This window comes from Nanorana parkeri, unplaced genomic scaffold, assembly GCF_000935625.1.
Source record: "Nanorana parkeri isolate BGI_ZX_2015 unplaced genomic scaffold, ASM93562v1 scaffold1398, whole genome shotgun sequence".
In the NCBI taxonomy this organism is placed as follows: domain Eukaryota; kingdom Metazoa; phylum Chordata; class Amphibia; order Anura; family Dicroglossidae; genus Nanorana; species Nanorana parkeri.
In genome coordinates, this window is record NW_017307666.1 from 377,042 (window position 1) to 404,135 (window position 27,094).

At 41.2% G+C, this 27,094-nt stretch overlaps 1 protein-coding gene across 1 annotated transcript in view; it reads right to left on the reverse strand.

The window, feature by feature from the left end:
• The window catches only part of LOC108798080 (spectrin beta chain, non-erythrocytic 1-like), a 266,531-nt gene extending 241,966 nt beyond the window's left edge, over window positions 1–24,565 (reverse strand). Inside the window, 1 exon segment of the mRNA XM_018569793.1 lies at window positions 24,391–24,565. The gene's annotated coding sequence lies outside the window, so the exon portion shown is untranslated.
• Between the last annotated feature and the right edge of the window lie 2,529 nt (window positions 24,566–27,094).

The following is a 27,094-nucleotide window of genomic DNA, read 5'->3' on the forward strand; positions in this document are numbered from 1 at the left end:
TATATATATAGATATCTATCTATCTATATATAGATATCTATATATAATATATAGATATATTAAAATCATGAAGGCGTTTTAGTTTGTAACCTTTGGATGCTGGGCTCCACATTGTAGTGTCTCCCAGATCTGTGTGAGTTTATTAGCCAAAAATGTCATTTGTTTTGGAATCGAGATACTACCTCAATATACCCAGTCTCTAAAAAAAACTTTTATGTTCTGATGCAAATGCAGTATGTATCTGTCATGGTGTCTCCCAGTCCTTGTACTGCCTGTTAGTAGCTAGAGTGCTGTTTACAAGCCCAAAAGTCATGAACTAGAAAACACAGAGTATGATTTACTCTACAGCAAACATTGGACATTTTGCAACTGCAATCCGATTATACCATGCAGTGTATGCTCCTGCAGGAACACCAGAGGTATTGTGTCGCAAATCCCTACCTCATTGCTGCTCACCATACAGGTTGTCTCTTCAAATGGTGACAAGATGGTGCGTGCACCCAGAATCAGGAGCCAATGATATGGTGAAAAGAAACCCAGCTCCATAGGGCCTGCTGAAGGGTATCCTGAAAGCCAGGAACCTAACCCAACACTGCTGCACCACTTGGTTTAGGACATGTGTCAGGTAAGGCATGTGTGTAAACTTTCCCTGCCAAAGGTTGGACAGCAGATTGATGCTATTTACACCCAAGCTTGCCTGTCACAAGATGGAATGGGGTCAGCCATCTCACAGCCTGTCCCTGAAAAGCTGCTAGAATCTCTGTCCCAGTGTGGATTCTGTCCTCAATCCATACCAGCTGCAAACAGCATGCCAAATTTTGCATGGGCCATTGAATAGGCTTTGGGTCGCTTGGGCGGGTCTGGTGGCTCTAAGGAATCAATGGATGAAGCTTCTGCGGAGGACGGGGTGTAAGTGAATGCACTGTCACTCACAATATTTTGCTACACTCCGGCAGTTGAGGAAGAGACACATGTCTGTTCAGTGATGCTGCTAGAGATGGTGGGGTGGGGTTAGGAGACTTATGCTGAGGATTAAGCCTATGTTTGGATCTACTTAGCATGTCCTCAAGCTGACCCTCTTCCCCACTTGTTGTGCCAAAAGGTAAGCCTCACCATTAACTCGAGGCTGCAGATGTTCTCTAGCAGAAGGGAGATAGAGTTGCAAATTGAGGAATGAGGAGGAGGAGTAGTGCGGGCCATTTGCTGCCAACCAGTATCATTGATGTGCTACTACCACCAAGCATTGTTTTTAAGAATGATATGTCTGCTTATGTATGTGGTACTTAAATGACTGGTAAATTTACCACATTTGATATGCTGCAAACTACTACAATTGCTATTGGCAGATGATAGGTAAAAAAAGGTCCAGATTGCTAAACTAGCTTAAATTGCTAAACACTGCTGTTGTGTCTTTCTCTTACAATCCTCCTCTACAATCTCTGGCACTCGGGATCAGTCTACCACCTCTATATCCCCACCCTTCTCATTGTTCAAGAGGATACATTTGCAGCTGCTAAGAAAAATACACTACCGTGCATGTGGGAGGAGAAGAACAAAAAAGGCTTGATTAACCACTCCACCACATGCTCTGGCGATAGCGGGATTAAAGATGAGATGTTTTGGTGCACAATGAACAATGTGGCTCTTTGCAAGCTTTGGTTGTGTCAGGAGTCACGCCACTGACCCCGAAATAAAAAATATACTTCCATTGAAATAAAAACACTAAAACCCAACTCTAGCTATATATACAGTATATATGTATTTTTCTACAAACCTAACTGTTGGGACTATGCACTGTGAATGTAGAGGGGGAACACAACAATATGCAGCCTGCCATGCTGCAATTCACAGATTCACAGTAATGTGGCACAATTCAGCATCGTGAACACAGGATGAGGGAGTACACCCTATGTAGCCCACCACACTGCAATTCTCTGTATTGTAACACAATACAGCACTGTGTATAGGGCTGTATATAGCACCGCCTAGTATAGCAGCAAATATAGTATAGTATAGCAGCAAATATCTCTCCCTGCAAACACTCTGTCAGCTCTCCCTATTTACGTAAATACAATTAATCTGCGCTCAGGAAAAATAAATAAAATTAAAAGTAAATGAATAACAATAAATAAAAATAAAATTTAAAGCTGCTATGCCAAAAAACAAGTTTTGAAATTACAAGCAAATGCACGGTGCTAAAAACTTAAAAAAAAAATGTGATGATAGTATTGTATTGAATATATTAAATGGTGAGAAATGTGTACCAATGAAGGTGTACATATGAAAGTGATAACAAATGAACATACTTTTAACACATTATGTGTTAGTAGGTGATAAAAACTTAATTATGCGGGATGAGAAATAAAAAATGTACAATTGTTCTATTGATAAAATAGTGAATCCATCCAGTGTGAATTATATTATATATTAATATGAATCTAGATGTATATAATAAACAAATAAAAAGTGTACAAAAAATAGGTGTATCGCTAAATAACTGTGAATATTATTAGCAAAAACAAGATTGACATAAAAGTTCCATCAATAATGTAAACGTGAGTGATAAAATGTGATAAACATTAAGTGCTAGAGAGATTAAAGTAGAACCCCAAAGACAAAATAGGCAAATAGGTGAAATAATGAAAAATCAATGAATCAATTATGTAACAAAAAATTAATGAACAAACCAGTAAGTATTGAGAAAAGTAACAAAAAAAATGAAGTCAAAAATTAGTGTCTAATCCAGTGAATGTTGTATAGTTCTATAGGAAGGTCCTAACTAATAATTGTTCATATTGTATACAACACCCCCCTATGGTAATGCACTCACCAGATAACTGATTGCAGACAGCATATATGAAAAACGGCTCTCCATCCGAATGTCACGATCTCCTGTGTAGGTAGCTGCCGGCTCCCTGCGAGCGTCGGAGTGAATGCAGACTTGCTTCCGATTACCGCTCTGACAGCGTTTCCTGACAGATTCTCAGCCAAGTATGCCTCAATGTTCACCCGCATCGACCCCAGGACCAAAGTTAACCATGTATTCTCATAAGGAAGCCGGTGGTTTGGGGGTCCCCAATTTATTGCTCTATTATAGAGCGGCCAGACTAGCTCAACTATCCTCCATACACTTTCCGGACTGCCAACCTAATTGGTTGGCCTTGGAGGTGGCTTTGGCGTCAGGTTCACCGGTAGACGCACTTATGTCGACGACCCCTAGGCGTCGCCCGGTGGCCCTTGCGCCAACCCTGTCCTCCTCCTTGGCCCTATGGGATCGTCTTCATGGACTCTCGCCTCAATACACACTCCTTTGGTGCCGATACTCTGCAATCCTGATTTCCCACCGGGAGCTCAACCACGTGCATTTCACTAGTGGACTGATAAAGGTCTTTATCGCATTGGCAGCTTTTTTAGAGCCTGTCAACCTCTTACATTGACATATTGCCTGAATTCTTTAAACATGCGATCCACTGAAATGATTTTTTTATAGACAACTTCACCATTTTGTTTTAGCTCTTTGAATCTACCTACCGTGAACTCTCCTATTGCCACTCCATATGAACAGTGGTGTACCCAATTGAATACCCCACATGGGGGGATATCTCTCCTTTATTCCCTTTTTTTGGATTCCTCCTCAAAATTGTCTTATATGGTATCCTGGGAAAGGGAATTGCAGACTGAGCTGCCCCGGGAGCTATGGCACACCTGTTGTTCCAGGATGTATAAGGGACTGCATAATGTATCCCTGATCTAAGCTAATTATAATGTTCTCTCGCGCCGGTATATGGTGCCCTCCAGATTGTCGGCTATCTACCTGGGTCAGTCACCTTTATGCTTCAGGAGATGCGGACTTAATGGGACAATGTTGCATACCTGGTGGGAGTGCCCATGCCCCCGCCCGTACTGGAACAGACTTTATGCTTTTATCTATAAGGTACTCTGGATCCGACCTCCCAGTGACCCACAATATGTCCTATTAAACCATCCAATCCAGGTCTGAAGATGAACTACTGTCGTTCTTTTTTTCTGGCTGCAAAAATGTATTTGGCAAAGGCCTGGAAATCCCTGACAGTTCCGTTCAGACAAGTTGTTTCTTAACTGTCGTGGATATTGGTACGCGAGAAGCTGAGTAGCATCCTCAGGGATACTCATGGCAAATTTGAGAAGGTGTGGGACCCTTGGATGCAATACCTGCACATTTCTGAGACTCTTTAGCCTAGCGGTTGTGTTGCAGTGCCGACTTTTATCCACACTTTCTTGGATGCCACCCTAACCTTTTTCTACTCCTTCTCTTTCCTATCCTTTTATTCCTCCCCCCTCTTTTTGGTTCTCTATTACTGTTCTTTTGAGCTCATTATGTATTGTTCGTTCTTGTCTTTGTCCCTTTGTGGGCATCTGATATGTCACCGTTTTAAATGTACATGATCTCTTCTTTTATTTTTTTTGGCTTTCTAAGCCTTGTGTTTTAACCATGCTAGCGACACTTTGCTCAAGTTGATTATGTGTCCATGCTTGTCATATGAGATGCATTGTTTATTTTATTTCCTTGTGTTGTTCAAAATGTAATAAAAATGTATGAAAGTTAAAAGATTTGTCTGAACAAAGTAAAAGCCAAATGTATATTTGAACATTCTACAGTAAAATGTTTAGCTCACATAGTGACAACAGAAGCAATTATAAATATGATGCTGTACTATATGTAATATATACATACTGTGTAGTGATATTGCATATTTTCTCACATTATATTTAATCAAAACAGTAAACACATATTCTGGTAATATGCCAGAGAGCTGCTTCTTTGTTGCTCACACACTCATTGATATGTCACTGAGTAACTGAATGAAGATCCTGCTATGTCTACAAACTTGTCACATTCATTAATCCAATTAGTTAAAGCCTTATGCAGACAGAGGTTGGCAGGTCATATATAGCTGAAGGGACCTCATCAGTCTACAACTCTAAGCTGCTAAGTGACAGAATAAAAAGTGGGAGCCCCATCACCACTTGCTGACAGAGGAAAACTGACCTCTCTCCCGGAATGAGCAAGTCTTACAACAAAACACTATCAGGTTTATGTACAAAAGGGTGAAGAGTTTGGAGAAGGCAGGAGAAGTGAACAATCTAGGACAACATAGCTGAACTGGAAAGTGAGCTGAATTGGAGAATTGTTTCCAAATTAGCTATTTTGTCCTCGATTGTTCACTTCTCCTGCCTTCTCCAAACTCTTCACCCTTTTGTAAATATACCTGCATGTGAAGGGAAAAATATTTTTTTTATAAAGGAAGTGGGGTTTAATTCAGGCAATCAGAAAAACAAATGCAATATATAAAACATTATAATTCATGTCACAAAAGATTATTCTAAGAGAAACAAAAAATGACACCTCACAGTGTAATTTGTTTGGATTCTGTTTGTGCTTTTGCTTTAATGTATGTAAATAGCAATCTCCAGGGAGTATGTGCTGCTGCGTAGCAGTTCAGCATTACCATTCTTTACATTATATTGCTAGCCACAGAGAGACGGATTTCTTACTGAGAATAACAGATAGTAAAATGTATGCCTATTCTTGAGTCTACTGGGACCTGCTACACTGTAACTTGTGACTGAGTGGGAGTGGTACTTTGTTGAACATCAGAAACAAATGTGAAAAACTCCTCCCACAATGATGTCCCTTCCCACACTCATATGTGCTCTAATCCTTATTATATACTGTCAAATTAACTCCATAATTTAATAGACAACTAATCTCATATACAAAGTTGAGGAAAGGTTGGGTCTATGTTTTTGGGTTCAGTGCATGACTAAAACCATTTTTTCATCTGTTTGTTAGCACATAGACCTACAATTGAGCATGTCTGTGTGCAGAAAAAAACACATTAGGTGAAAATTGGGGGAACATTACCTAAAACAAAATATTTGTGCATACAGTCAGGGGCGGAACTACCAGTGGTGCAGCTGGCGCGGTCACCCTGGGGCCCAAGGCGGTTGGGGGGCCCACTGAGATCCGGTCCCAGGGGTTGTAGGCAGAGGGGGACTGAGTGGGGGCCCCTTAAAAACAGCCGCCACATCGGTGATCACTCTTCTCAGCTCTCTCATTGAGAGGAGAGAGTTGAGAAGAGTGATCGCCGCTCTCGATCACTGAAGTGGCCACATGGTAGTGACAGCTGAACAGAACCTGTTCAGCTGTCACTACTATGTGCCCGATTCAGTGATCGGGCTGCTTGGCGGCCACCTGCAGCTTCCTCCGGCCACTTCAGCTGCTATAGGAGGAAGATTGCAGCATCACCATTTGCCGGCTGTACACTACAGGAAAGTGGGTCCTGGGGAGAAGACACAAGGAGGCACCTGGAGGCTTTTTTATTCATTTTCATTTCATATGCTGGAAATATGCACCCCCCCACCACCACCTAGAGAGAATGAGGGCAGAGCACCTGAATCACATCTGTGTAAGTTCTTGTTCTATCTGCGTCACATCTGCACTGTGCGCCACACCCTGACCTTTGTACTCTGCCTCACACCTCTGCACTGTGCGTCACACCCTGACCTCTACACTCTGCATAACACCCTGACCTCTGTACGCTTTCCTTCACAATCATTTCAGCTCCTCTGGCCACCTGCAGCTTCCTCCGCCCACCTCAACTGCCATAGGCTGGAAGGAAGACTGCAGAAATACTATTGGCCGGCCAGAAATATATGCAGCGCGGGACCTGAAGAGAGGCTTCACCTCCTTACATGGAGGATAAATCTCTGTACCCCACCACCGGGAGAAGAATAGGTCACCTGAATATGATCAGCTCTGTGCACTGTAAGTCCCTGTTCTTTTTGCCTTACACCGGTGACCTCTGCACTCTGTGTTACATTACGAACCTCTGTACTGTGCATTAAACCGCTGGCCTGTGTACTGTGTGTCACACCGCTGACCCTTTGTACTCTGTATCACACTGCTGACCTCTATACTGTGCATCACACCGCTGGCCTCTGTACTCTGCGTCACACCACTGACTTCTGTACACTGCGTCACACCGATGACCCTTTGTACTCTGCATCACACCCCTGACCTCTGTACTGTGCGTCACACAGCTGGCCTCTGTACTGTGCGTCACACCACTGACCTCTGCACTCTGCATTGTTACTGATCTCTGTACTGTGCATCATACCGCTGACCTCTGTACTCTACATTTCTGCAGTGCCAGACCTGAAGGGAGGCTCAACGAGGCTGCTGGAGGCTTCCCCTCAGTACAAAGAGGCAATATCGCTCCACCCCCCACCACCACCTGGAGAGGAAGAGAGCACCTGAAATCATATCAACTGTGCACTGTAAGTCCCCATTCTTTCTGCGTTACACCGCTGACCTCTGCACTCTCTGTTACACTACTGACCTCTGTACTCTGCGTTACACTGCTGGCTTCTGTACTCTGCGCACTCCTGACCTCTGTACTGTGCGCCACACCGCTGGCCTCTGTAATGTGCGTCACACCACTGGCCCCTGTACTCTGCATCTCACTGCTGACCTCTGTACTGTGTGTAACACCGCTGACCTCTGTACTCTGCGCTACACCACTGACTCTGTACTGTGCATCACACCGCTTGCCTCTGTACTGTGCGTCATATCACTGGCCTCTTTACCGTGCGTCACTCTACTGCACTTTGCATTACACTACTGACATCTGCACTCTGTGCTAAAGTATTGACCTCTGCATTACTATTGACAACAGGCCGCCACCTCGGAGCAACACAGACGATGAAGCTTCATATTATTCTGCATTGTTGTATAATGTATTGCTGGGATTTGTAGTCCTCTATAGCCGGTTGCCATTCTGCATTGCTGTATACTGTATTGCTGGGATTTGTCATCTTCTATAGCTGGTTGACATTCGGCATTGCTGTATAATGTATTGCTGGGATTTGTCATCCTCTATAGCTGGTGGTATTCTGCACTGGTGTATAGTGTATTGCTGGGATGTTTAGTCCTCTTTAGTAGGTAGTCCTTCTCTAGCTCCTATTGCATCAAGGTAGTTGTAGTTTTGTCGAGCTGATCACCTGTACCATTTTGTCCTGGGGCAACTTGTTTAAACTAATAAAAAAGTGGGCGACTCAACCAGCAACGGTGGTTACCTAGTTATTAATCGGCGCCTCATTAGCTATCAATATCCCGGTAACCACCAGGTTGAATGTGTCCCGGCGACTTATTCGACGCCAGGTTTAGGGCATGGTATCAGCGCATCCCTAGTAATGTAACCACAAAAACAGTTGCACGTCATATGCCAACTAATGAATTGGCATATAGAAAACTCTAACACTTGCTTCTTTCTTGTTCTCCGCAGAGGCCTTTGAAAGCACATACAGGAGACATGAAACAGAGCAAATTATGCTTTTTAATTAAAGTAAAACCTCAACCTACTACTGTGGAGTCACAATCAAACACTATAGAAAAAGAGCATGAATCAAGAGGGAATCCAGCTGTTAGTTGTTTGCCACACGACTTGACTGCCATAACAACTACGAGGAAAAATGATGGTGATGCTGGCAAGACCTCTAAAAAACACCATTTTAATACGCATTGGCTGGAACACTTTTAATGGCTTATTTTCTCAGAGGATACGGATACAGTTAGGTTTAAAATTTACAGTCGGTTCCCCAAAGGTTCTGATGCAAAATGGAAAGATGGCATAAAGGATCCATTTAAAAGGGAAACCTTTGTATGGCACGAGAAAAGTAATAAAAAGTAATAAGAACAAGGAGAATGTTGATAAAGTAAATGCTAAAGACACCCCTGAAGTGAGACCTTTAGCTGTGTGTGTCAGAAACATGGACGCTGCAATGTTTCAGCACATGACACACATGTTCAACATCGCTTATTATGTAGTAAAATATGAAAAGCCCTTTTGAGATTTCCTTGATTTATTAATATTAGCTGCTAAACTTGATGTGCCAGTTCTACAGAAGTATGGAAATTATGTGCAATGCAAACAATTCATTCATTTCATTGCAAAAATAATCAGAGAAAGTTTTGTGGCAAACATTAAAAAGTCATTATTTATTGGCATCATGATTGATGGATCTACAGAATCGAACCTCCAGTGAACATGCAAACATTTATGTCCGTTATATTTCAGAAGGAGAAAATAAAGAACATTTTCTGGGTACATTTGCTCTAGAAAGTGCTACAGCTCAAGGTTATTTAAAAGGATTCACTGCCTTTTTGGATAGTCTGCATCTTAAAGGAGAACTATGACATGAGTGATTTCCACTCACCTCATAGTTCTAAGCCGACCTGTGACAATGAGACTGTCACAGGTCGGCTCAGTAGATCGGGAGGTGAGAGAACACATACCGGGTTCCCTCACCTCTCGATCCTGTCACGGCTCTCTGCCGTGACAGGGGGAGGGGCTGGATTCCCCTCTCCCCGCTCCGATCTGCCAGCGCTGACTGGCGGAACGGACGGGGAGGGGGCGGGTACAGCTGGCTCTGCCTCTAGATAGGCAGAGCCAGCTGTCACTCACGCAGCTGGGCGGATCCCGTCATCTAAGTCGGGATCCGCTCCAGGTGCGGTGTCTCAGTATACCGCGAGCTGTAGCTCGCGGTATACTGAGCTTAGGGTAATGGGAGGACGCTAGTTTGTGTCCTCCCGTTACCCCAAGGAGAACTATGGGGAAAAACACTGACCCCATAGTTCTCCTTTAATTACAAAAGCACTTCTTGGGTTGCAAGCTTGGGAACGGATGGGGCTGCAAGCATACTTGGCCACAAGTCTGGCTTAGCAGTCCAGATGAAAGACATCTGGCAGAGGCGTAACTAGAACCTTCAGGGCCCCGGTGCAAGAAACCATGAAGGGCTTGTTTAAAATTTTAGTGCCGGTGTTCTGTCGAGAACGCTGACCCAGTATCTGTGTTTATGTACAGACGGGATTAATGAGGAAACCGGCATTTATTTACAAAGTATTTGTTTGTAATGGTTAATTGTGACCCTTAATGATATGCCGTCCATGGCAGTAAATGATGGGTGGCAGGAAATGATGGACAGAAATGTGCGTCAAGGAAGTAGAGGGCCCCCCCAAGTGGCGGAATGCCAGGGCCCGGTCGCAATTGCGACCGCTGCGACCCTGGTAGTTCCGCCAGTGACATCTGCCCACAGATGATTAGTATACATTGTGTGGCTCATTGCTTGCATTGCTATCTTGGATGTTTGCAAGGAGGTGCCATACCTACAAACATTTGATTATGTGATGAGGCATGTTTTTAAATATTATCATGGCTCAGCCATACGCCTTTATCAGCTGAAAGAAACTGCAAAATCTTTAGGTGAGGAAATCTTGAAACTTAAAGATATATACAGAGTGCGCTGGTTATGCAGCAAAGTTGATGCTTTGCGTGCTTTTCTTCATAACTGGAAAACAGTGGTGAGACATTTTGAGCAGATAACAACTGAAGAATCAACTGATTCTACTAAGGTTAAAGGTATCCTGAAAAGACCTGAAACAGGTGAAGTTTGTGAAACTTTTGTATTTCCTATTGGATTTTTATGGCAAGCTGAAACCATTGTCAGAGGGTCTTCAAAAATAAGACCGTATGATCTGTCACATAAAAACCAAACTAGAACATGCAGTTACAACTCTTCAGGATTTTGTAAAGGGAGAGAGAAAAAACTAACTTGAATTTCTAAAAAAGGTTTACAGGTAATGGTACACTATATGGGCTGCAGCTGACCAACCTTGAAGCCGGTGAAAGAGAATTTCAGACTGTACGCCAAACTGTGTTGGCTAAGGCTGAAAGATATTTTATTTTGAGGCTTTCTTAATTTTCTTTAGATATTTTGCAATCTTTTAATATATTTGACAACCTATCCTGGCCAGACAAAGCACACATTCTCAACTTTGGATTGATTGAGTTGCACAGAATTGCAAAACATGTTTTTAAGAATGCATTTCAGGACAATGTTGACCTTTTAGAAGCAGAGTGGGCTGACATGAAACTCTCCATTCAAAGTGGACTCTCTTTCAAAGAGACTTTGAAAAAATTGAACCAGCAGAAAGAAAGATTCCCCACAATACTCCCTCTGGTCAACTTCTGTGCCAAACTGCCCCCAACAGCAGCCTTGTGTGAACGTGGCTTTAGCTACCAAAACAGAATAAAGACTGTGTATCGTTCATCACTGGCAATAGAGACTTTGGACGACCTTTAAAAGATTGCCGTTAATGGACCACCACTTACGGATTACAATCTAAACACAGCCATTGATAAGTGGTATTTTTCATCAGAAAGGGGACATTACACACGGCTTGGTCCATCTGTACAACACACACCATAGCAAATCTCTGCCTGAAATTGGCTTCCTATTGTTATGCCATATTGTTTGGCATCAACAGAAGCTCTGGTTTGTTTTCCCTTAATGCCACACTTTAACTTAAAGAAAATCTCTTTACAGTGATTGTGGAGCTGAAAAAAAAGTTTATAAAAGGTTTAAGCAGTTACACTTAATATTTTGTTTACATATTGATGTAAAGCACTTACTTGCCTTTTATGTCTACATTGCTTTATGCTATTATTGTTGAAGTTGTTGTTGTTAATATTTATTTTTGTAACTTTATTCTGAATAAAACACTTAACAGTGTCATTTCATAAGATAATTTAAGAGGGTGTTTTTAGGGGCGGAGTTAAGGCCGGGGAAGGGTAGGGGTTAGGTGGGGCAACTGGTGGCGAGTAACTCTTAAGGCCTGGCTAGTAGTTGAGGACTTGAAATTTTGAGCCCTGAAATAACCATTTGTACCTCAACCCATAGCCAGCATTCAAACTCAGAGTTGTGTTTTTTCTTTAAAAGATTAAAAGGTTTGATTTATTCTGCATATACATTGCACATAATAAAAGAAGTACCCAATTAGTTATTATGACCAATAATTATACATTCCTTTCCTCCAGTTACTATATAAGAGATGCATATTCATGGTATCTAAGTGACTAGCATTCTTGCTTGCAGCTCATCCCAGGTTTTGATGTCACTTGCAACACTATCTGCATGGAGTTGTAATGTTCTTTACAAGTTTGTACATGCTTATTCCCACAGCTTAAGCACAGACAGGTAGTTTAATGGGTCTAATGCAAATCATTTTATGTGCTCTCTAAAACACTAACATATACTATGCTATTTACATGCTGGAAATAAATATATAATTCTCAAAATGTAGCATTGATGGAAGGGATTTTCATACAATTCTGTTTGCAGTAATGCATGGTAAAATGCATGCTTTACTGCAACACATGGTAATGCACCAAACTGAGTGTGTTGCAGTGCCAGATATTTTCATTGACAACCCAACACAGCTAAAGAAAGCATCAGCACTAAAGCCCACTGCAGGGCACCACAATGTACAAAGTAAGCTGCATTGGAAAAAATAGAGCAGGAGAAAGTTTATGGCATTAAAGCCAACTCAAAATGAATGGATTGCGTAATGCAGTGCACTGCCATGCACGATATAACCTGTTGCCACACATATAATACACTATGGTGTGAACAGGTTCTTATTGCTATTTGTGTGTTACAAAAAAGTCAACTTCTGTAACATTGCTGTTACGTATGTTTATTTGCAAGCAACTTTTTGTGTATGTAGTACATTTGTATGTAAAAATAATGTTAGCACTGTATCAAATCATATTTATAATACAAGAACTGGTGCTCAGAGCAGGCACTGTATACATATTCATGATAGTCCACAGTCAAGGTTGTCACAGCTATTGCTGCCTGAGGCTGCACCTTAAATGATGCTTTACCATTGCACACCATACAATAATAAATGTCTATCTCGCAGTGCAATATAAAACATAGAAGCTATGTATAATCGAAAAAACAAGAGCATTCAACATTGTTTCCAATATACATTGTTCCATTTGCATCAGTTGTCAGTAATTCTCAAGAGACTTCCATGTGAAGATGATCATCCCGACAGCCAGCAACTGCATTGTGATTATTTCCAAGAATGTAATGGAGATCATTGGCAAGATAGCTTCTATGGTACTAACAACATTTCTGAAAGGTACTGTATCTTAAAAGGCTGATAAGCTCAAATACAAGTTCAATGATATGAAATACCCTCTAATTTTCAATAAATATTTACACTTTACACATGTCCCTACCTAATGTTTGACAATTTTTTTTTAAAGGCTGTATATGCTGTATACGTTGCATACTTACACAGCATACTTAATATATTTAATTGCTAAAAGGATATTTTCCAGTGTACCATAAATGTGGCTTTTCTTTGGGTTGTATAAAAAGGAAAAGTACCTATACATACATAGGAAACAAGTTGGCTCACATAAATGAATGTTTCTTTTGTCAGGGTATTTCTAAATAAAATTACAAAAAAAACTGATAAACTATGACTTTTACAAAAACTGAATCAAACCTATCTATGAACTCTTTAAGACAAGGGGCCAGAAGTCTGGGCTTGACAAATAAATTAATTAACCAAAATAGACTATTGCATACAAAACTAAGCAATGAACAAACAATACACAAGAGAGCCTTGAGGAACTAGCTTTTGTACAACCCAATATATTCAAAGAGTTAAGTATTGCAAATGAAGTCTAAGGCTTGGGTAACCATTCAACCACATTTGACAATGCTGAGAGACTGCCACCTTCAAGGTCAGTAAATAAAAGTATTTAATCAAGAAAGACCCAAGTTAAGGCTATCACGGCTCCATATGAGAAAATTAACCAAGAACCATAAAATATAAAAACTCCAAGACAATTAATTCACCCTATTGTTTCAAGATTGAGATCACCTGTGCTTAATGTCTGAGGTTGAGAAGGTCCTCAAAGACATCCAAGGTTTACTCAGCTGAATGCAGTCAATACAAGTCAATAATTACTTTTCCAAATGAAAGCAATTACAAAACCAGCGAAAAAATAAAAAGATATATAGTAACAACTTATTTAACGTATATCTATATATAATGATACATATACTGGGCTTGCTATATTCAAGGAACAATGCATACCAGAAGTCATTCACTGAAAATAAGTTATGATAAACTAACATAAGTCTTCAATGGGAAAACCACATTCTCTTCGGAAGGGAAGATTCACAAACGGAAGTCCTTCATATATTAAACCACGAATATAATTTCATGGGACACCATCCGACAAAGCACATGAGATATCCCTATCAACTGTGTCCTATCTAGGTATTGTAATAAGGAGGGAAGAGGGAGGGAAGAGTTTCCTCCATGAATAGGTGATATTTACATCATGATGGATAATTACAGAAGTTCTATTTTCCCATGGCCAGCAAATTACACGATATTGGAACAGTGTGCCAAAGAGTTATGAAGGTGGGCACAATCACTAGGCCACCGCCAATATGACTCATATTAACAAAATGTCTCATATAAATTCCAGATCAGATTCATAGGACAATCTGAATCTCAATTCTATAACTGAACTAGTGGACAGAAGTGAAATGACCAGTAACCACCCATTTTTGAACCGATCAATTAGAAGAAAGTATATAGTGGTTGGGGAGTCGCCAATATGAACAATGCTTCCCAATCATATAAATACAATGAGACACTTCCTAAAAGAAGAAAAAAACAAAAAGGGGAGAGACCTCAAGAAGACTTGCTTGATACACCGAGAAGGCTTCTGCTCATTGACCACTGCTGATACCTCTAACCCTTGCTGCATGAGACGAACCGTCTTCTCATCCCATAAGACTGAACATTTTTCTTTTGAAGGAGTGGTGAGATAAAGAAAAATATCGAGATTAACTTTCTTTATTCAAAAAAAATCATAGTGATTATATTTTATTAAGTGTTTTTATTATAATTCTTATTGACAGTGTGCTGGGTGAATTATCCTGATAAAATGTTTCCATATCTTTTTCTATTTTATTTCTGATATTGTACTGTGTATGGTTAAATTGGGTAATTGAGATCTGTGTGTAACTAGTTTGCTAATGTAGGTATACTAGCCTGTTTGTTTATTGGTCCTACTAGACTAGTAAGCCTATTGTCTTCAGAACTCGTCAGGATTGTTAGGGAATTTTTACTTTTGAGATACGTCTCTTTCTTTCCTACGGCCGCGGAAAGTAAGAAACTGTCTTAAGGGTGATTAGGTATTTTTATTTTGATATTTTATTAATTACATTCCAATTCCATTTATTTCCTTGATTGTGTATTTTAATTATAATTACCAGTAATTTAAGTTTTGTACGTAAATATATGATTATACTTGTATATTAATAAATTATTTTGATTTATTAATTTAATTCTGAGATATTTATATATTTTGATAAGAAATCACCATCAGCTCAAAGAACCCAGAGAATTGATTTTTGTGGTGTATTAAGTGTCTGAACTAAATTAATACTGTTTTTAAGCCGTAATCGGCTGGAGGCACTGTCTATTGAATCTAACTATAATTCAGGCACCGCCCTTTCTATTAATAATTCATAATTCACCAAACCCCTCCCTTTTAATTTTCCTCATATTCATCATAATCAGATTTTATACCACTCAATCACAACACTTTACATTTTGGCATTGTTTGAGTTACTAAGTTGAGTTACTGTCCTGCCAGTTGCAATTAGGACTAACTATGTACCCATGATCCACATTTGCTTGTATTACAAATGCTGGCTTCATCACCACTTTAGCACAATTAATTCAGATCAATGAGCAAATTAGTTTTAACCTGGAGAAAGTTGCAGCAAGTTTTTGCAACACAGGATAATGTGACTTACAATTTGGGTCACTACACTTTTTCACACTCCATGCACTGAGCTATCCTTGTGGCATTCATTCGGTATGACCCTTAATTTTTCATGTTGGGGTTTTAGGCCAATGGTCATATAGTGACTGACTTAGTAGCAGCATCAATGAACTCTAGTATACAGATACACATAGGCAACCTGCAAGTGGGAGTCTCTGTGCAACCAATCTCCATTGTTTTGAATTTTGCCAGGTTACACAGTATATACACTGAGTGGCCAGATTATTATGACCACCCCATCAGTACTTCGTTGGACCACCTTTTGCCTTCAAGTTCTTCTTCCACTGGTGGTGGGGGCAGGCATTCTTCCAGGACTCAGCAATGCTCACATAATGATGTGTGAGTGCAGCTCAGTTTTGTAGTACTGTGAGCCCAGTCTGTGTGATGATATGCCCCCTAGGGTGCATGTAGACAACCATCTGGGCTCTTAGGAAATGGGTAGAGTGACAGAGTGTCTGCCTTCGATGAACAGAACTTCGAACGCTGGCCCAAGAAGGAAATCGGGGGCAGCGCTGGAGCGATGAGAGGTTAAATAAAACGTTGTTATTTATTTATTTTTTTATAGCGGGTGGACCCATAGAAAAAAATAAACTGGAGTTATACTTTAAATATTTTTATAGTTTCCTTCCCATCAGAATGTTAGAGCTTACAACATCTTTTCATTCCAGTTAAAATATTTATATAGCCTGGTAAAACTAAAAGGCAGCGACAACTGTTTCAAATGTTTCTACATAAGATAAATTCTTCATATACAATGCTTTTTTCAGTGACACTGTTAAAGCTGCTTAAAGTCCCCAAAAATCTGCCTTGAAGTGCCAACCATCCATAAATGTACAGAGGTAAAGTACATAAAAAAACAGGTCTGTAAAAATGTATTTTTTGTGTATTTCCCTACATTTGAGCATTAGATAATTAAGGTTTTTTTTTTATAACTTATGATTAGTTTATATCACACCACTGAAAATATATTATGTAGTAACCTGCCAAATAGAGCGGGAGATCTTTTGGGGGGAACCCCACCCTTTTTTAAAAAATGGGGTTCCTTCTAACATTCCTACCAGACCTAAAGGGTCTGGCATTGTTTGGGAGGAGGAACCGCACGCTTTAAAAAAAAAAAAAAAAGTATTTTTTTTTTCTTTAGAAATGTCAGTTTTGCTGCAGCAGGTTCTATACATCATACAGATGTGCCACTTTACAGGCAGGTTAAGGGGACCCCCCAGGCACGATATTTAAAGGCATTTTTCATTTTTATTTTTAAAATAAAATTTTTAAATCACTGCTCCTTTAAAAACAGTATTTTATAAAAGTTTTTTTTCCATTGATTCCAGACCCCCAGGGCAGTACCCGGATTCCCATCAACTTTTTATAGCCAATAACTTACATATAAGCCCTCTTAAAGGGGCAATTGTGTTTGAAAGTTCTACCCCTATAGACTTGCATTGAGTTCGAGTTCAAAATCAAACTTTTTGGATGTTCTAAAGTTAGAATTCAAACCGAACTCAGGCCTGTTTGGCCCATCACTAGTTGTGATGTATAACTGGTAAATTACTGCTATTTAAACATCAAACTAAGCTCCCCTCACTACTTCTCTCCCTTTGCCACCACACTCTATAGTCTTCCTAATAAGCATTAGCCTAAAAATGTGCAGAGTTTTAGGTTGAATGGTTATGTGTTCTTATAGAGTGAATGGTGTCCAAATAGACAAGGGAATTTATCCCGGAGTTCCCTCTTTTTCTGCCTATCAATACCTGCCAATTTGTGTCAGTCAACGCTGGACTACCCAAGGCGGGGGTGGTACTTATATATAATTGATAAAAGGTTATTATCCAGTGTACCATACATGTGACTTTTCTTTGGGTTGTATGAACAGGAAGAGTACCTGTACAAACATAGAAAACAAGATGGCTCACATACATTACATTTTGGCATTGTATGTATTACTAAGTTTCTTGAGTTTATCAGAACTGAAGGTAATGCTAAAAAGCTGACATTATTATGGTGGTTGATATTTTGTTAGGTATTCCAATTGTAGGAGACGGTGTTAGCCTCAGGAGTGTTATTACAAAGTGAAATCCCAGCGTTTGTGCAGTTAATACTAAGGGGCAGTGCCCACCTGCATGATATCGCGCAAAACACAGATTCGCATTGAAGTCAATGGAGGTGGTTCACACCTTTGTGGCTTGTCACGCGACCGAAATTGCCTGTCGCGCGAAAAGGTGCAGGAGCTATTTTCGGGCGGTTGTTGCGCGGTTTGGGTCCCATAGACATCTCTATGCATTGACAACCGCATAGTTTTCAATGAACAGTTGCGCGAAAACCCCTCAGCATCTGAATCGCCTAGGTGTGAATCTAGCCTTAATATGGCCTGTCACAGAGGACACTGGGTTTGGCATTAGAAAGTGTGACACTGTGCAGTCATTGTTGACTAATACTTAGTCACACATATTAACCCCTTTAACTGTTGTAATATACCTATCTGTAGAACAGTCTTTGAACACAACATATTAGATTCATAGGCACTCTTAGTGCATAAGACTGTAAGCACACAATTCTTATGTTTCATCTGATTACACAAAACTAAAATATGGTTTATATGGGTTATGGCTGCTCTACTGTCATTCTTTTTACTGCTTAATTGAATGAGCTCAAATGTGTGACACCAGAGGAAGTATGGGAGTCTTTATGCACTATAGTAATATAGTTAATATAGGAAACGGGTTTGACACACATGATAAAACTCCCAGTTTAACTCAAAATATACCCCAGTGAGTTTAGGATGTCTTTTGTACAAAGATTTAAAAAAATAACCAATCTGTGAAACTGTTAATGTATAGAAAGCTTTTGCTTATATAAAATCATAGCTATTTTTTTTACTTAAAACTAAGGAATTCCTTTCCAATGGGAACCTAAACAAGAATAAAAAGAGAGAAGTTGTAACTGTTCCCCACTTTTTGTTTATATAGAATGGGAAAGAGCTAAAGCTGAAACCTGGGCTAAAGAAAAAGTTAGTTTTGCCGTGGGCCCTCTCTGTACTGCAAGGTTTAATTGTTTGTTTTGTCTAGGGACATAGGAATTTAGTGAAATTAGTATTTTATTAATTTTCTCTCAGATAAGTATTTCATTGCATTTCATTGCATTGCATTGTATGTGAAGATGCTGGGGGCCTGCTCATGTCAGGGTGCGCAGGCTGCTGGGGAAAGCAGAAATAAAGTAAGTATTTCACCTTATTTATCATCCCCCTAGACGTTTTTTTTCTGTCTAGAAAATGTTCCATCACTTCCTGCCCCTGTGACACCCAGACAAGAAATGGGGGGAGGGGTTGTTACTAAACCAGGAAGGCAGAGACAGCAATAGAAATTGTCAGAAGTTATAACCCTTGCCCAGATTGGCCAGATTAGCTATCACATGAATTAGAAAGATTTGAATGGACTTGAGCTTTAAAGCCTAGTTGAATGTTCAGTATAAATTAACTAAATATATGCATCAAAACAAAAAGGTGTGCATTTGTTTTCCTTCGAATTTAAACATAGGCTAATTAGAAAAGCCTGTCCCTTGCCGGCATGCTGTGTGGAGTAAAGGTGCCCATACACCTTACGATTATCGTACGACAATCGTAACGTGTGAATAGAGTGCCCAACCGATAGTACTGTACAATCGTACGACTTTTGACGGTCAAGCATGTTTGAAAACTTTGGTCGATCGTACAATGTTCGCATGGTTGGTGGCGTTCGCATGGTTGGTTGCGCATGAGCAAACAAAAATAATTGCGGTCAATTACCGCAAGTAGTCCAGGTGTTTTTTTTTAACTACCGCTGATTGTACCGTTCGATAATCGGGGCAGGATGGGGCCGTCGTACAAAAATCGGACGACTATTCGATCATCGGACGAAAAGTTTTGTCCGATAATCGTAAGGTGTATGGGCACCTTTAGACCTACAGCTCTGCAATCAGCTAAGCTAATGCTCCCTGCTGATAGGAGAGCTCTAGCTCTGACCTAAGCGGAACTACAACCTCTTATCCCTCACAGTCAAGGAAGGCGCCATCTTAGCCTCTATTTGGAGTGCAGTTGCCATGGTGCTGCACATGTGATCAGCTATGACACCAGCCATTTGAGGGCATGAATGTTCGCTTGAGAGTTGAAATGGGCAGACTGCCAACCGTGACAGTTGATATGCCTTAAAAGTAACTGTTTTGGGAGACAGGGTGGGTTGGACCTCTGTACAGAGACCACTGCATTCACACAAAGAAACAAGCTCCTTCTCTGCAGCATGCTGGCAAGGGATATGCTTTTTTACTCAGGATGGTGCTGTAGGTGTGGTGACATTTAATCTGGCACTTTCAATTCAATGTCAAGCCAATATTTTTCAGCATGTTTAATTATTTGTCAACTGATGCAGTCCTTGCAGCATAGAGAACATGTTAGCAAGGGGGGGCACTTGCACCCAGGCGCCGGTCTGAAGGAGGTGTCGGCAGGGCCGGGTTTTCCACAAGCCGTTTGTTCGTTTACAAGTGCGGCTGCATACAAATTATCTTGTATGCAGTCTTCTCTTTTGTCCTCCTTTGCCGCCGTCGGCATCCCCCCTTTCCCCCGCCGGCTACCTCTCTCCCCGCCGGCCGGAGATCCTCTCTTCAGAGCAGGGAGCAGAGCGGAGAACGTCGATTCTCCGCTCTGCTCTGTGTAAACAGTGAGAGGCGAGAGCTGCACTAGCAGCCTTTCTCTCTCAGCTGTCTCAGGAGAGCCAGAACAGTGCTGTGCTAGAACTCCTGTATTGGAGGTGAGAGGTTCAATAAAGAGAACCTGTCACCTCCAAATGCTATCACACAGGGGCTTGTTAGCTCCTGTGTGAGAGCAATAAAGTTAAGTGAAAAAAATAAAACAATAAAATACAAATTAATTTAAAAAATGATAAAATAAATAAAAAATATTTAAGAAAGTTAAAAAAAATAATTAAAATAAAAAGGTGATAAAAAAGTAAAAATTATACGATAAATCAAAATGTAAAAAAACCTGCCGCCCCCACCATCTGGTTGCCATTCTCCACTGGGGGTGGGGGGGATTGGAGGGGAGCGCATAGAGGAACCTGGCCTTGGGACAGCAGAGAGAGTACATCCATCCCTGGGCGCTGGTCTCACATAGGGGGTGGGGGGAGAAAAGAGACGTGGACACAGTGACAAGTAGAGAGCTGTCCAAAGGCTCGTGTCGGGAGGATCGTAGGGGGAGAGATCAGAAGAGAAGCCAGGATGAGAAGTCAAGTGAGCTCTGTACTCCATAGTTGGGATGGGTGGTCAGGTGAGGTCTGTACCCCATAACTGAGATGAAAAGTCAAATGAGGTCTGTACCCCATAGCTGGGATTGAAGGTCAGGTGAGCTCTGTACCCCATAGCTGGGATTAAAGGTCAGGTCAGTGGCAGATCCAGGGGGGATGGGTGGCAAAAGGGCAATTTTTGCAGTGACATGTGGGGACATTTTCATGAAAACTTGGAGCAGCCCATCAATGAGGAGCAGGTGTGGGCCATGTGCTACCAGTGTGCCCAGGAACTGGCCCAGAGCTCCCTGGCACCGTGGACGAGGGTACGGGACCCAGCACCAGTCCTCTATAGATTATGGTATTCTGCATTGCTGTTTAATGTATTGGTGAGATTTGTAGTCCTCTCTAGATGATGGTGTTCCACATAGCTGTATAATGTATTGCTGGGATTTGTAGTCCTTTATAGATGATGGTATTCTGCATTGGTGTATAATGTATTGCTGAAATTTGTATTCCTCTATAGCTGGTGGTATTATTCTGCATTGCTGTATAATGTATTGCTGGGATTTGTAGTCCTCTATACAGTGGCAGAACTACCAGAGTCAAAGCAGTTGCAGCTGTGACGGGGCCCTAGTATTTCACCACTTAGGGGGCCCTGTTGACCGCCGACATTGGAGGTTACCAGATCCCCCTTCCTTCAGTCTGTGGTCCTCCATCCTCCAGACTGCATTAATCGTGTTTATCACGATTGAATTACGGTTTGGTTTGTGGGGGTGGGGGGCGCTAATGAAAGATTTTCCCCTATGCGCCTTGTGACCTTGCTACACCTCTGTGTAAGGATAGAAATTTGGGAGCTGCCATTGCCGACTACTTTTTAAAGGTTTAGCCTCCTGAGTTGTCATTCTGATCCTGTCATTACTGCCTATTATGTCACAAACCTAGAACATGTGTACAGTGAGTGATATCTGAAAAGCCAGGACTCCTGTACTACATACTTCTTCCAGGTCAGTGAATTACTATGTAGCAAAGCAGTGATTGGAAAACAGCTGTAGAACCAGTGCCATAGAGCTAGCTCTGTGCTCACAGGTTAACAAAGTCGCCCGGCTTCCTTAACCACTTCCTGGCCAGAGCAATTGCTTACCTATTTGCACACACAATAAAATCTGAATTTTTGGCTAGAAAACAGCTTCAGACCCCCACATTTATGTCGCACAGTATTTGCGCCAATGTTTATCAAACTAGTAATTTTAGGATAAAATACACTTAAATGAAATTTAGTGCACAGAAACAGAATATAATACCCAATTGTTTGGTAAAATATAAAAGACGGGGTCAAGTCAGGGAAATAGATACCAAACATGTCAAGCCTTAAAACTGCGTGCGTAAGAGAAACCGCAAAAAACTACAATACCCAGAATTTCCCATAGGTGAGGCTTTAAAAGCTTTTACTGCTCATCATTAGTGTTACTGGTCATTGATGGCTGTAGTATTATTGCTCTCACTCCGACGTTCACAATGATATGTAACATGTGTGGCGCAATTTCCTATTTTGCACGTAGGTGCACCCAGCGTGTGTTTGCGTTATATGTGCGTGAACGTGGGGGGCGAGGGACTTAAGAAATTTAAGAAGCCCCCTATGTAATAGCAACTATAATGTTACAGGTCCTCTTTATGAAGACATCAGGGGTCTTTCAGACCCCTAATGTTACCTGGGGACCCCAAAGAAGCTGAGGAAGCAGGCTTCCCCAGCTTCTTCTCCTGTATGTGTATGTGTTTTTGTTTTAGAATCATATTCAAATATGTATTGTATTGTAAAGCAAAATGCAGTTAACTGACTCTCCCCCTCCTACCAAGAGTAAAAAAACTAAATCCACATTATTTAGGTTTCATAAATAATTCTGTTACTAGCTTTGAATGATATATTGGTGTAAAACCACCCAGGCAGAATTAACCAAATAAGATTAAATGCAGCAATTTAAGCATCCTTTGATACATGTGGGGTCCCAGGCCAGCTGTGCCCCCTCCCTCTCCAGACTAATTGAATTAATATTACGTAGATCAGTTATCCTGTAATGATAACACTTTAAGGCACCCATCACTTTAGCCATGCAACATGTTCTGCACTCTCACTCAGTTTCCATATACACTATGATGCAAAAGTTTGCTTATCTTCTTCTGAGCATAGAATAATGACCATATAACATGTGTCTTGCACACACATAAATAACAATATACAAAATGTTGATCTAATCTATTTTAAGGCAAGATATATACTAAATGTATGTTTTTGTTATGCAGTTTTTAGTATATTTAATATATGATGGTTTTCTGAATAAACTGAAACTACATCAACTGTTTACCAACTAGCACTACTTGTTTTATATATTTATGAATGAGTATTACAATTCTCAAACATTATGTCCCTTTCCTGTCCAGACTCTCTCTATCTTCCTTTCCTTCTCTACTGAATTCTGAGCAGTGATCTTTCTCTTGCTCTCTGTTTACTTAGCAGTGATCTCTCTCCCTACTGTTTAAGGACCAGTGATCTTTCTCTTTTATTACTGAATACTTATCTCCTCTCTATATATTATTACCGTTTTCTAGGCAGTAATCTCTTTCTCTCCTACTTGTCATTCTACTCTTTACTGGGCAGTGATCTCTGTTGATTTATCTGTCCTTATCTGCTCTTCTGTTTAATGGGCAGTGATCTCTCTCTCCTCTCTACCATTTAAAGGGCATTGATCTCTCTCATACCTCTCTATCTCTCTCCCTTATTTACAAATCAATGATCTCTCTCTGTTTAGCAACTAATAAAGTTAATGTCAAATATAAATTTTATTAAATACCAAAGCCAATATGATCCATTGTTAGTGTAAAATATACTTTCAAGTTGTGCCGGTTTGTTTTTTAAATGTCAGCTGTCCCAATTAAGACTGAAGCTAAAATGGTGCTATTACTTTGAAGTATTTATCATACTCTGGCTATTCAATAACAAAAGACGCATTGCTATACTGTGCCCAGGAACACTGGTCACTGTAGTATAATTAATAACATGTTTGACAGCAAAACATGGTAGGACAAGCAGGAGGAGACAATGTGGCGAATGCCTAATCCCGAATAAACCCTATTGTTTTTTCATCAATAATACATGAACGAACATACTCACACAAAAGCAGGTCTGCTTGGTAATGCAAGATGTCAATAACATCAACCTGTATCTATGTATATTTAGGACCCAAGACTGCAGGCTCAAGGAACCTGACGGAGGAATTGATAATCATTATTGTGAATAATAGAATAGAAACCCTACAAATGCGAGAAAAGACTGGCTCATTTTGATCAAATGGCTGGAATAATAAAAGGAAACATACCTTTTGCATGTAGAAAGAAAGGCCTGTGGTTAAGAAGAGAACATATGGCATACAAAGCGATGCATCCTACAGTCACTGTGTTTCATCATCAACATTTGCAAAATAATAAAAAATAAAAGAATAAGCTTTTAAATGTCCAGACAGAGCTGCTTATGAACCCGGCAGAGAGGCAAGGGAGAGGGAGGGATTGAATGAATCAGATGTCATAGCTTCTGTAGAGAAAGGATGGAGGGGGGTAGGGCTACTGTGTTGTGGATGGAGGGGGAGAGGGAGGGAGGGAGAGAGAAACGGATAGAGAAAGAGATATAAAGAAAAAGTGAAGGAACACATAGGATGGAAAATGACGCGAGATTAGGGAACCACATGTGTGTGCATATGTGGGTCTGCCAGTACACGTTATATACATGCTATATGCAAAGCTATAATATTGCATGCAATGACATGAGACATGAGATATGCAAGTACACATCAATCCCATGCTTACATTGAGAGCAGTAATACTGCACCTATTTGCAAATACAGTGTAATATAGTGTAATGTGTGTGCGTGTGTGTATACGTATTCCTATAAATCTTTATATTTAAAGGTAAACAGAGCTCTTACTTTAATATAATTATTATTTTATATATACAGTATATTGATATATAGGGATTGTGATCAGTGTAAAGCCCAACTTCAGGTTCAGCACCCCCTCCCCATGTATGTTTTCCTTTTTTATATACATACCTTCTTCCTCCCCTGCCTTTTCTCTGACCTGGGGCAGTCTAAGGGGGCAGGGCCATGATGCCCATTCATTTAAAGTATATCCTCAGACTGTGGACATCTTGTGGCAAAAGAGAAGCAAACTTTGCCAACATATATGTGACAGAAATACAGCGAGTCACAATAACAAAGCGTACACCATTAAGGGGTCATACTTATGCACATCTGCTAACGTGGTGTACATGATACAGTGTTCAGCATGTGACAAAGGTATATATATATACACATACATATATATGTGAATATATATATATAAATATAATGCTGGATATCTACTGTATACTGGACTGGGTAATGTGTTAGGAACATAAGGATGTCACATCATTTGATGGAAATGAAACATTATCAACCTACAGAGGGCTGAATTCAAAGACACCCCAAAAATCAAAGTGAACAAATGATGCAGCAGGCTAATCCATTGTTCTGAAATTTAATTGCAGCAACTCAAAATGGTACTCATTAGTTTGTATGGCCCCCACGTGCTTGTATGGATGCCTGACAACGTCGGGGCATGCTCCTAATGAGATGACGGATGGTGCCCTGGGGTATCTCCTCCCAGATCTGGACCAGGGCATCACTGAGCTCCTGAATAGACTGACGGTGTCGAATGGACCGAGACATAATGTCCCAGAGTTGTGCTATTGGATTCAGGTCAGGCGAGCATGACGGCCATTCAATGGTATCAATTCCTTCATCCTCAAGGAACTGGCTGCATTCTCTCGCCACATGAGGCCGGGCATTGTCCTGCACCAGGAGGAACCGAGGACCCACTGCACCAGCTTGGGGTCTTACAATGGGTCCAAGGATTTCATTACGATATCTAAAAGCAGTCAGGGTGCTTTTGGCTAGCCTGTAGAGGTCTGTGCGTCCCTCCACAGATATGCCTCCCCAGACTATCATTGACCCACCACCAAACCGGTCATGCTGAACGATGTTACAGGCAGCATAATGTTCTCCACGGCTTCTCCAGACCCTTTCACGTCTGTTACATGTGCTCAGGGTGAACCTGCTCTCATCTGTGAAACGCACAGGGCGCCAGTGGCGGACCGGCCAATTCTGGTGTTAGGGAAGGAGCGAAGTCCCCGTTTGCTGGATTGGACCCCAATAGCAGGGAACAATACCAGAAGCAGAGTTCAGGCTGAGGTACAAGATAGGATGATCCAAAATGCGTTGTCAGAGTATAGTCCAGCGAGACCCCCCTTGTCTGGGCAACCAGGAAGCCACAGGTCCCTGCGAACCAATGGGACGGCTGGGAGAGAAGGAGTGCTCGCAAGGCCCTCACCAGCAATGATGACCACCCAAAGCGACTAAAAAGCCACGGCAGTGCCACATGCGCGCGCACACATGTTATGCATGCGCTCATGTGCACACCTGCAGCCCGCCGCTGGGCACCAATTCACCCCAGGAAGGAACCTACGATCTCCGTCGCGCCCGCCGGACCCCAGGTAAGAGGGCATCGCTGGTCCCACGACATATGGTTTTCAATGGCAAATGCCAATCGACCTCCATGGTGCCGGGCAGTAAGCACAGGGCCCACTAGAGGACGTCAGGCCCTCAGGCCACCCTCATGAAGTCTGTTTCTGATTGTTTGGTCAGAGACATTCACACCAGTGGCCTGCTGGAGATCATTTTGTAGAGCTCTGTGCTCATCCTGTTACTCCTTGCACAAAGGAGAATATACCGGTCCTGCTGATGGGTTAAGGACCTTCTATGGCCCTGACCAGCTCTCCTAGAGTAACTGCCTGTGTCCTGGAATCTTCTCCATGCTCTTGAGACTGTGCTGGGAGACACAGCAAACCTTCTGTCAATGGCATGTATTGATGTGCTACCGTGGAGGAGTTGGCATGTCTGTGCAACCTCTATAGGGTCCAGGTATCGCCTCATGCTACCAGTAGTGACAGTGACTCTGGCCAAATGCAAAACTAGTGAAAAACAGTCAGAA